At 42.9% G+C, this 12927-nt stretch overlaps 1 protein-coding gene across 1 annotated transcript in view; it reads right to left on the reverse strand.

Annotated features, from left to right (window-relative positions):
* The window catches only part of GPR173 (G protein-coupled receptor 173), a 23209-nt gene that overhangs the window by 9383 nt on the left and 899 nt on the right, over positions 1-12927 (reverse strand). The gene's annotated exons all lie outside the window — the stretch shown is intronic.

A 12927-nucleotide genomic window follows, 5' to 3' on the forward strand; every position in this document is an offset into this window, starting at 1 on the left:
TATTATTATTATTATTATTATTATTATTATTATTATTATATAGTAGCAGGTATTCCTAAAGATAATATAACTATTTTGTTAATTGCCCTGATTGTTCCTTCTTTATAAAAAATTTTTTCCTTATAGAACATTTCAGATATAAAAAAGTAGAAAGAGAGGGGCGTCTGGGTGGCGCAGTCGTTAAGCTTCTGCCTTCGGCTCAGGGCGTGATTACGGCTTTCCGGGATCAAGTGCCACATCAGGCTCCTCCTCTGGGAGCCTGCTTCTTCCTCTCCCACTCCCCTGCTGTGTTCCCTCTCTCGATGGCTGTCTCTCTGTCACATAAATAAATAAAATCTTTTTTAAAAAAAAGTAGAAAGAGGGTACGCCTGGGTGGCTCAGTTCGTTAAGCATCTGCCTTCAGCTCAGGTCATGAGCCCAGGGTCCTGGGATCAAGGCCCCACATTGGGCTCCTTGCTCAGCAGGGAGCCTGCTTCTCCCACTGCCTGCTGCTCCCCCTGCTTGTGCTCTCTCTTTCTGACAAATAAATAAAATCTTAAAAAAAATAATAATAAAAAAGTAGAAAGAGTCCTGTAATGAACTTCAGTGCACCCATTGCCCAGATTCACCAATGATCAACCCTTAGGGTCTTGTTTTGCCTATAACCTCACCCACTTCCCCCGCTTCCAGAGTATTCTGAAGCATATCTATTATACCACTCATCCATAAGTATTTCCCAGTGTTTCTAAAAGGACTCTTTTAAAAACGTTACAATATAATTTTTATTATTTCTTGGTTTATTTACTGATTTACTTGTGACTGGCTTTTAATATTAAAAATTAGCCAAAACTGATTCTTGGTGGGATTTCATAATTTATTTCATAATAAATTATTACCTTTTGTTGTTAGGTAAAAATATTTGTCAATAAAAGAATAAAGCCTGACTGTGGTTGAATTGAATTGATTCATTAAAGGGAAAGCTAGACCTTTAAGGCTTTGTTTCCAGAGTGCTGTTCTTTTAAGAATGCAGAAGACCTCAAATTTGTTTTTGCTTTAAATCAGTTTTCAGAAGTCACTAAGATCTGCTGGCCCCTTCAATACTTCATATTCAACTAGATTTAATTTTTAAGATATTTTTTCCTATCAAAATGGACTTTTTGATTAAAGCTGGAAAATCAGGAGACTCACAAGACAAACACAGTCTGCCCTCCAGAAACTCCAAGCTGTCCCCAGTTTAATGAGGATTGTCCCAAATTTGGATTCAGCTGCCAAATAAGCCTCTCATCCTCAGCCTATATGTCCAATTTGTAGGGAAAAGTTATCAAAAGAAATTTTGCACTGGGTGTTATATGCAACTGATACATTGTTGAATACTACATCTGAGACTAATGTATGTTGGCTAACTGAATTTAAATTAACAAGATTTTTAAAAAAGAAACAATTTCCCAGTAGGCTATGTTGGTCAACTGGCCAGGAAACACTCTTACAAAGAGAAATATTTGGACTTTTAAAAGCATCTCAAAATGCAAATTAAGAAACCTGGCTCTTTTATGAGATGAGTTAGAACATTACTTTTTCTTTTTAATTTGGGTTAGAAAATTCTTAGATGGAGTTCAACCAGCTAGGGACAGGATTGCATGATTAACAAGTAAAGCTAAGATGCCCCTGCCAGTAGTATCTCAGCATTCTGCCAGGAAAGTTCTAGCAGTCTGCCAGGAAATTGTCCACATCATATTTGGGACCAATGAAGTAAAAAGAATAGGAAAGAGGTCACTTTCAAATATTGTTATTAGGAGACACAGTGATGATGGGTCAAAGGACAGTGAAATGACACTAACTCAGAAGATTGCTGAATCAAAAGGGTTTTCATTTTATACTGATGCATCTCTAGATGTTGATTAATTGTGCTCAGTTCAGAGTACTAGTCAGAAAGCCTGAAGAGAAATGCAAGAAGCACCAAAATAAACTAAGGTTGAAATATTCAAAATGATACATCAATATTTTCTAATATTATGGAAACTCTGCCTTAGTCTGTGGACTGATGCTGCTGTTGAGATGGCATGGAGTTTATATCTGGAATTTGTTCTGAAAATGCCAAGATTAATGCACCAAGGAGCACTCACCTATAAAAGTCTACCTGTAGGTCTAATTTCCACAGTAATTGATGGTAGGTGAATTTGATTAAACCCAAGATACTACCCACCTGTGTGTTGGATTTCTGTGAAGCTTCGGGATCAGTACACTTTTCTCTATTGTTTTAAACCTAAATATGTAAGGATTCTGTAAAAGATTTATGAACTAAAAGAAAAATTTCAGCATTTTTTTTGTGAATGATTCTCATTTGCAGATTTGATGCTTACTCATTTCAACAAATGGCTCTTTGAGCACATGAATAAAATTACATCAAAAAATATTAAGACTCTCAAAAATATATGAAAGTATACTGTCAAGGTTTATGGATTCAAAACCAAACTTCAACTTAGAAGTGAGGTCATGTATGGTTCCCTGGATGATAATTAGTTGGTGTTATTAAGTTGACTACTAAAAAATACTTATTAAGATGAGTAGAGCAATGTCTGTGTCTACTTAAGGCAAAAGTTTCATCAATTATTTTGAAATACTCAAAATGAAAATTTTTTTGGTTGGATTCAAAATTCACGTGCATTTGTTACAAGGAATTTCAACATCACATTTGATTGAAAGAAAAGAAAGAAGTGTTAGATTTAAAGAAGGATCCTATCTTTGAAGCACAAAATTCAAAGACTATGAGTTATCCAAGTCCCGATTATTGATAAGAAAGGAGTTTAAATCAGTAAACAAAACAAAACAAAACAAAAAACTCTTTGGTCATTTGCTGCCACCTACTCATGCTAGCAGTTTCCTGTTGATGGTGACCACCAAGAGACAGAGGAGGTCATTAGCCATTTTGAGCATAAAACCTGGGTCTCTGCCTGGCCATGGCAAAAACAAGTGAGTTATCAAAGGGAGGTCAAACAGAGGGATGAATAAGCAGTTAGTTGTTGCATTTCTTAAGAAAGGTTGGTATGGTGTGAAAGCTTCAGAGAAACCAAAATGGCACCTAATGACCGCAAAGCTAATGCTTTTAAGGTGAACTTTGCTGACCTGCAGAATCATGCAGCTACGTTTCATACATTCAAGCTAATTACTGAGGACATTAAGGCAAACGGTGCCCACACGACCTTCACAGACTAGGTCTTACCTTCATCAACAGGCTTTCCAAGATCAAGAAGTAGCAGGTCACAATAGAAGCTTATATCCCTGTCAAAAGTACTAATGGTTATTTGTTTGTTTTGTCTGGGTTTTTACCAAGAAAAACAATAACTTGATGTAGAAGATTGATGCTCCGCACAAACTACTTTACCAAATCATGATGAAAATGTCCATAAAGGAGTCAAATTACCATAAAATAAATAAAGGCAGTCGTGACCAAAGGCTCAGAAGTGGCATGAATGCTGACCATTACAAATTTGCACAAGTGAATAAAAGTTATGTTTCCAGACGTGAGCTCAGTGTTCCATGAAAAAATCCTGAAAATATTTCACTTGGAAGTTGTATACCAAAAGTTGTATACAAATTCAATATTTAATAACTCCCCTAAAACTGCATTTTTGTTTTCCTCATCACGATTTGTATAATGTAAAGAAAATGTAAGGAATTTCTTTTCACCAAACCACAGTACCCCTAAATCCTCTTCAGTTTACTCCAATGTGCCATACAGATATTTTACCTTTCCCATGTGCCAGATTGGGAATGCCCTAAGACATTCACATCCAGTCACATTGCATAGACACACTAGCACACATGGACAGATAAGTGCACACAGGAACACATGTACATCAAGATTCAAACCCAGACTTACACCAGCTGATAAGCACAATCAGGTGTATGTGTTCAGGTACACACACACACACACACACACACACACAGAAAGTTAGGCATGTGCGTAGGTACCCACCTTCCAGCAAATCATGCAAAGATATACAAAACCCACGCAAACACACACACACACACACACACACACACACACACACACACACAGATAGCCACCCTTCAGTAGAAATATAGACCTAGGCAGAGAAAAACTCACCATACACATGCCCACACACACACGCGCGCGCGCGCACACACACACACACACACACACACACACACACACACACACAGATAGCCACCCTTCAGTAGAAATATAGACCTAGGCAGAGAAAAACTCACCATACACATGGGCACATGCAGGCACATACACAAATAAACCAAATCATATGGACCTGGGGCACCCGGGTGGTTCTGTCAGTTAAGCAACTGACTCTTGATTTCGGCTCAGGTCATGATCTCAGGGTCATGAGATCGAGCACCACTGGGGCTCTGCACTGGGTGTGGAGGCTGCTTAAGATTCTCTCTCTCCCTCTGCTCCTCCCCCCACGCTCCCGCGTGCACGCACTCTCTCTCTCTTAAAAAAAAATAACCAAATCATATGGACCTACATGCTTTCAGACACAATCATGCATGCACAGACATAAGAACAGACATTCACACACAGGGTTTAAGTCTGATTCACATCCAATAGATCCAGGCCCTCCCCAACCCCAGGCTCATACATTAAGAGATTAAAATCCACTATTTTATGGAATACTACTCAGCCATCAAAAAAAGTGACATCTTGCCATTTGCAATGACGTGGATGGAACTAGAGGGTATTATGCTAAGTAAAATAAGTCAATCAGAGAAAGAACATTATCATATGATCTCACTCATATGTGGAATTTAAGAAACAAAACAGAGGATCATAGGGGAAGAGAGGAAAAAATAAAACAAGATGAAATCAGAGAGGGAGACAAACCATAAGAGACTCTTAATCATAGGAAACAAACTGAGGCTGACTGGAGGGGCGGGTAGAAGGATGGGGTAACTTGGTGATGGACATAGAGGAGGGCATGGGATGTAATGAGCACTGGATGTTATATAAGACTGATGAATCACTGACCTCTACCTCTGAAACCAATGATACATTATATGTTAATTAATTGAATTTAAATTAAAAAAATAAAATCCACTATTTTGTACAAAACTTGCCCTGGTACACATACATTATACACACAGTACAGACATGCTCACACACACTGGCATATCGCTCAGGTTCACTGCTACACACACATAGACAGGCATTATACAGAGCAATGCAGACTCACACATACATAACCACATAGTTACCAATGCTTATAAACACAGACAGACATAAACCCTCAGATGCACACACCCATTCACACCTATGCATTCACTTATACAACACAAATATATACATCCTAGTACATGGCTATATGGGCACAAATCCTTTATACACACACACACACACACACACACATCACCACATATAAACCTGGTACTACCTGTTTACATATTCAGATAAAAACATACTGGTGTGTGTGCACACACACGTGCATACATGCACACACGTGCTTATATACGCAGCATACCAGCAATGCAGGTAACATCTGCACTGACAGGGACACACATCACCACAGACACAGATGAGTGCATTCATACACCCAGATGTACACTGGGAAATACACATGCATGGCCAAACCCCCTTCATTGACCTCCTGGACACACACTTCCTTTCTCATACACTCATGGTTTCATATACACACTGGGGGCACATATAAGTATAAAGCCAGTTTTATGTATAAAAACACTCACATACACACAGAATCGACTCACTTTTTTACATATACACATGGATACAGATAATGGGGCAAATATGCACATAGAAACTACTCCGTTGCACTTGCAGATGGACACATACTGTTACTTACACACCAGGCACATGAAATAATTGTAGTACCAGGTTAACACCTGATAAGGAACAGAGGACTTATTATGTGCCAGGCACAAACATTAACTCATCTGATTTTCACCCTATGAGATAGATAGTATTATTATCCTTACTTTACAAATAAGAAACGGGGGCTTACTTGAGATTAGGTGACTTGCCCAAAGCCCCACAGCTAATAAATGGCAGAACTAGGATGCAAACCCAGAGCCTGGCTCCAGAGACCTTGCCCACTGAAATTATTAACGTGGAGAAACACACTCACACACACATACAGATTCACACCACTCTAGCACAAACACATGCACACACAGGCCACGTACCAACATACTTGGCTACCAATAGCCACACATGTAAGCACATACACAAATACGGATGACATTTACAGACACTCTAGAGAGGTATATATGCCCTAGGAAAGATATACACATACATACACGCCCACAATCACACACCCCACCCAGGCACACCCACACTATCATACACACAAAACACCCAGATACACCACCTATGAACCATCTGGATAAATCCACACTCACATGCAGATACACCCACATTCTCAGATACGTTCCCCACCCAAATACACCCAAACACTCTCACACACACTATGCAGATACACTCACATGCACACACCCTCACCCAGATACTCACACACCCCACACAGATTGACCTATATACTCGCTTTCACACACCACCCAGATATACCTTGTCTTTCACACACCAGCCAGAGAGAAGCCCATGCTTCTTACTTAGATACACCCACACTCACACCTCAATCCAGATAGGTGCACATTCTCTTCCTTACACACATCATTCAGACACACCCACTTTCGCACACATACCCAGTACTGATACAACCACACTCTCTCACACACATCCCATCCTCATACACACACACACCTCAAATATACCCTACATTCACAGCCACTCCACCCAGCTACAGCCACACTTACGGGGAACTCCCAACTCAGTACACACACACTCTCATATGCAACATTCAGATATACTCTAACCCATAGAAACGCCTAACCTAGAGCCCTCATATTTGACCCAGGCACACCTACAGTCTCTTTCACACATGGTATCAAGACACACGCCCACAATGACACACACACCATTCAAAGACGCTACACTTACACACAGCCAACCCGGATACTCACACTCACAAATTCCCAACCAAGTACGTTCACATACACACAGATACCCACACATTATCCAGAGACACCCGTTCACACACAAATCCTATCCATATATACCCATATTTTCTCTTGTTCTCTCTCTCTCTCTCTCTCTCTCTCTCTCTCTCACTCACACACACACACACACACACACACACACATACCCCAAACACAGTCCCACTCACAGAACCCAACCCAGATACATCCACCCTCTAAAACATATATACACCATCCAGATTCATCCCAAATGGACCATTGAAATACACACATATCAACTAGATACACTCCACTACCATCTAAATACATCTGCATTCACACATACCCATCCCACCCAGATACATCCAACTTTCACACATGCCTTCCCTTTATCCCTCCCCAGATACTCCGCTGCTCAGCTCATGCTCTCATCCCCTCCACACCACTCAGATGTACTCACACTCCAGACACACACTTTCCACCCAGATATATCCCCCAAATCCTCTCACACACCCCATCCAGTTATAAACACCCTCACACAGATACCCAAGTACATATATGCTCAGATACACAACCAAAGCTCTTAGAGCACACCATCCAGATACACCTTACTACACATTCCACCACCCAAATACACCTGCGCTTTCACCCACCCACCATTTAGATGCACTCATATTCAAACACACTCCACCCAAACTATACCCACACACTGTCTCACACAGCCAACATGTACCACTACACTCTCTCTCACACACCATCCTGATATATCCACACCTCACACACGACATCCAGATACACCCACTCATACCCCCAATCCAGTTAAACCCAAACACTTACAACCACCCACCTACACCCACACATTCCTCCCACCAGATATATCTATGCTGTCACATGCCCACCACACTCAGAAACACCTGCACTCTCTTCTACACATACACACAATCCAGATCCCTCTCTCTTAAACACCATCATACCCACACTCCACACACACAATGCAGATACACCCAAACTCTCTCAGACATACTACACACACATCTCATCCACATACACTCCCACACACCATCCATAGATACTCCAATTATATATACATTCACACACACACCCTTCATCACCTAGATGTGCTCAAATTCTCTCTCTTACACACACGCACCATCTAGATATATTCCATCACACATCTCCTTTGCCTAATAGACTTATATGCTCACCCACCTAGACACCATCCAGATATACCCATACTTAAATGCTCCCACCCCGTTACACCCATTCTCCCTCATGTACACACTCTACCCAGGAACACCCATGTTGTCTTAACACAACACAGATACATCTACACTATAAAACACATACATCATCCAGACACCCCCGCACTCCCTCTCACACAATCCAGATACACCCATACACACATACTCCTCAAAAACACACAGCCTCACACATATTCCCACGTAGCTATACCCAAACTCTCATATATCCTCCACCCAAATAGGCTGATGTTCTCATATCGCCTCACAAATGTACCATTTACATGCACCCATACTCACACTCACCCCTCCCAAATACAGCCAATGCCTCACATAGATATCTTACCCAGACTTTCTCGTATGTACACACAACCCAGATCCCTTCCCTTCCTCTCCCTCCCTCCCCCTCTCACTCCCTCATTTTCTCATTCTCTTATCAAATATACCACCTTCTACACACACACACATACACACACAGACACACTATACTCTACCCAGATACACCTTTACTTATACATACACATTGACATCTAGATTTCTGCCTGGCTGGCATAACTCGGGTGCTCTCCGTGAAAACCATTTGCCAACCTTAGCTATTATACAAAGCCATTTTGTCCTGGGCCTTCAAGGGTGGGGGGATGGGAAGGGAGGTCTTTGGGTTTCAAGAAACCCGTTTCTAAAAGGTCACAGGCCCCCTTCCCTAGGGGGACATCAGCCATGATTGATTCCTACTTCTTGAGTGTGAATGATGACAAGAATTATCCTGAGACACCCCCCCCGGCCACCACCCCGCAAAAGCCCAGCACATGGTTGAGGCCAGCGAGGCCCCAGAAGAGGGTCATGGATTGCTCAGGTGTTGCCATCCTGTAGGATGTCTACACAGAGCCGGATTTGGTCTAGCAAGGTGCACTGAGTCTTAGACATGCACATCAATACATGCTGGGGTGTAGACACAGCATCACACAGACTTGTAAATACCCTCCTTTATCACTCCCTCAGGGATTAGACCCATCTGCATAGGCCTAAGGCCAAATCTCTCTCTCTCTCTCTCACATACAGACCATCAGACCGGCACATGCACAAATGCCTACACTTACCCTATGCACAGGCACACTTATAGCAATGCACACTCACATTGCACTTGGCCCCACGTCTGCACATTCATTTACTCTCAAACATAGGTGTACATTCATTGCACACATTCACATGACATAATGCCCGTGAATGACACACATTCACTCACAAACACAGGTATACATACATTCAGGCATACTTCCACATGTCCACGGACAGGCAGACTCTCACACCCAATGAGACAGTGAACAAACATGACACACAGAGGTGGGATCCCAAATGTACACACACATATACCCAGATGTGACCACATAAACATTTGCACACACACTTATGTGTAGGTGTACGCATGTACATAAACACCCAGATGTGCACCTGCTTGTCAATGAGACAATGTATTCATATACAGACATTGTAATACACACAGAGACATACAACTGGGCATGTATGCCTATGAGCATATTCACATGCACACAGACATGTACGTCATTCATTCCTATATGCATAACCATACATGAAGACACAAATGTACTTAAAAAACACACTCATGCAATTATAATAGGAATGCACACGATGTGTGTTCAACACAGTTCATACATCCATATGAGAAGCTATGCAAACAAATATTCATTTATACTTAAATTGTCAGATAGATTTGGACACAAAGCTATGTTCACACACACGCACAAATGGAAGAATAGTCACATATTCTCACATCCTTGTACATCTGCACAAGAATTGATAACACTTAGCACATACACATGCAAAGACACACACACACACACAAACGTATGTATGGCATGCATATACATTCACTTAAACTGTTCTATGATATATGTTCCAGAATAAATACAAACACACATATACAAATAATTAGAACTACACAAACTGGTACATTCACACACCTGTACATTCAGACAGGCACACAAAGGCATATTCACACACACACACACTTAGATGTACATGAACACATGGGCAAATATAAAGACATGTTCACTCAAATGCACACACAGCCAGATGTTCACACATATTAGCATATACACACACATATACACTCATGATCCCTCACAGGCATATCCACACTCACACATTCACACTTGTACTCAGAAATTCAGACAAAACACATATTGAGGTATGTGCACCAGGTATTATGAAATCTAGTTACTCATGCATACCACAACCAGACTTGCACTCACATGTAACATTGTACCCACAAACACAATTAGACATGTACCCAAATGCATTCTTTCAACTATGCACACAGCCTTTTGTGCATATATACACAGGCATAGATCCCCCCCACAGCCATACCTATATACATAATCAAATGTGTACACATGGGCATACCCAGAAAATACATTTTCATGAACAAAACATGTATTCATACACTCCCCCCACACACAATTAGTTCTCTTTATATGAGGGTGATCATCTACACTAATATCTCCCTAATCAGATGTGAACCCATAGGTCTGTCTACAGACCTATGAACCCAAACACACACACACAGAGACATACACACAATTGAAAATGTTGGAGAATCCACATGGACATCAACACACAGACCTAGTCATACACATACGTGACAGACAGACCCACACAGAAGCATATTGACACACACATACACTCCCATACATGCATGGACACACACACCCCCTTACACTCACAAACACACCATTTAGATATACCTATACTCATGTGCGCACATAGTCACATACAAATATACACAGAGACAGCTAGACGTTCACTTAATTGGGCATGCATACCCAGGCGTTCTGAAACCCTCATACTCACACGCATATAACCAGACACGGACACTCAAAGACAAATTGATACCACACACATATACAACTAGACATTCAACAGGCCTGTTGGCTCACAGAAACACAATCTTAACTCAGCCTCAGAATCAAACATGCCCATTTGCTCACCCAGACAGACATGCAAAGTCATACCCACTCCCCTGTACACACACAAGCCTACCCAGACACTCACACACTTGCACACACCATCGTGTGGTCTGGTCCACACACAGACTCATATATATCCACAATTCCCATGGACAGACACATATACTCACAGACTGCACACGTACATCGTTACACATGTCTACCCACTCTCAGGCCCAGATGCCTCCAAACCATGGGCTGGGTCCTCTCCCTTCCACACCAAATGCTTCTACAGAAAAGTCTACTCTATACCTCAAAGCCCCACCCCTTCCAACCCTCACCATGGGGTCTTCTGGGTCTCAGATTTTCCCCTCCTCCTCCTCCTCCCCTGCCCGTAAGGACCTTCCTCCAGCCACCCACCCCTCACTCAATGTTCCACCGCATCTCCACACCCAGAAACCAGCCAGCAGACCCCACTGTCCCCCCCAGTCCAGGCTCTAGGTTAGCAAATCCCTGGGACCCGTCCCTCCATGGGTCTGACTGCTGCATGGGCCACACCCCAGCACTACCAGAAGCCCTGCGATCTCAGAAGCTTCAGCCTTGTCTCCAGGCACTGCCAACCACTGACCACAGGCCCAACTCTTGCCAAGTCTCCCCTCAACAGGGAGACGCCTACATCACCAGGGCCAGGAATGGTGCAGGCTGCAAGCCAGGCCTCTGCTAGCTCATGGGAGCTCAAGCCTCTGTGTGTGTGTGTGTGTGTGTGTATGTGTGTGTGTGTGTGTGTGTGTGTGTGTGTATGTGTGCGCGCGGGCAGGGGCAAGTACAGGGAAAGGAGTGGAGGGGGGTGGGAGGCTCTGCCCATAGCCACCACTTATCACTCCCTACAAAGGAAGAGTGACAACATTGAGCTGCTCCTGCCTCCCCTCCACTCCCCAACCCCCATTTGCCTACCTGCTGTCCTCCCTAGATGTCTGCCAAGACCCTGGAGAAGAGGGGCCAGTCCCTCCTCCAAATAATCAATAACAATATTAATCAAGAATAATCAGCAATATCGACCATGAGCTTTGCTGATACTGTTTCAGTGCCACTACTATGCACATCCTTTATTTGCATGCACCGCCTCATTTAGTCACCACACACGCCCATGATGGGAGGGTTACTGGTCTCTTTGACAGATGGAAAACTGAGGTTCAATAAGTGGCACACTCTCACTAAAGTTGCAGAGCTAGTAGTTGGGGGAAGTGTCCCAGGAGAATCCACGTTCTCCATGTATCCGGCTTTCCTGCCCTTCCAGGCATAGGGACCACTGGCCACCGTGCACAAGACCATAAGATCTGGGGATCCCAGACACAACACGGGCATGTGAAACAGAGATAGAGAGCCTTGGATGGAGGCTGGGACCCACACTGTGGCCCCGCAGGTTGTGTGGCATGGTCCTGGCCCCCACAGAGCCATCAAGCAGCCTGGGGCCTGGAAGTGCTTCCCACCCCCACCCCACTTTCCCTACAGTGGCTTTCTGCCCCTAGCTGGGAATCACAGCAATATCTTCAGTGCAGAGCCAGCAAAAGTCTGTGCTACCTGTGGGGAGAGACGGGAAAGTAGAAAGGAAGGGAAGTAGGGAGGGAGGGAAGAAGGAAAGAAAGAGTGGGGGGTGGTCTGGGCTTGGATCGGCTTCTCTGTCATGTCTACCCACCTGCCTGCTCACACACACACACACACACACACACACACACACACACACA

This window comes from Ursus maritimus (genome assembly GCF_017311325.1).
Source record: "Ursus maritimus isolate PB19 chromosome X unlocalized genomic scaffold, ASM1731132v1 scaffold_X1, whole genome shotgun sequence".
Lineage (NCBI taxonomy): Eukaryota > Metazoa > Chordata > Mammalia > Carnivora > Ursidae > Ursus > Ursus maritimus.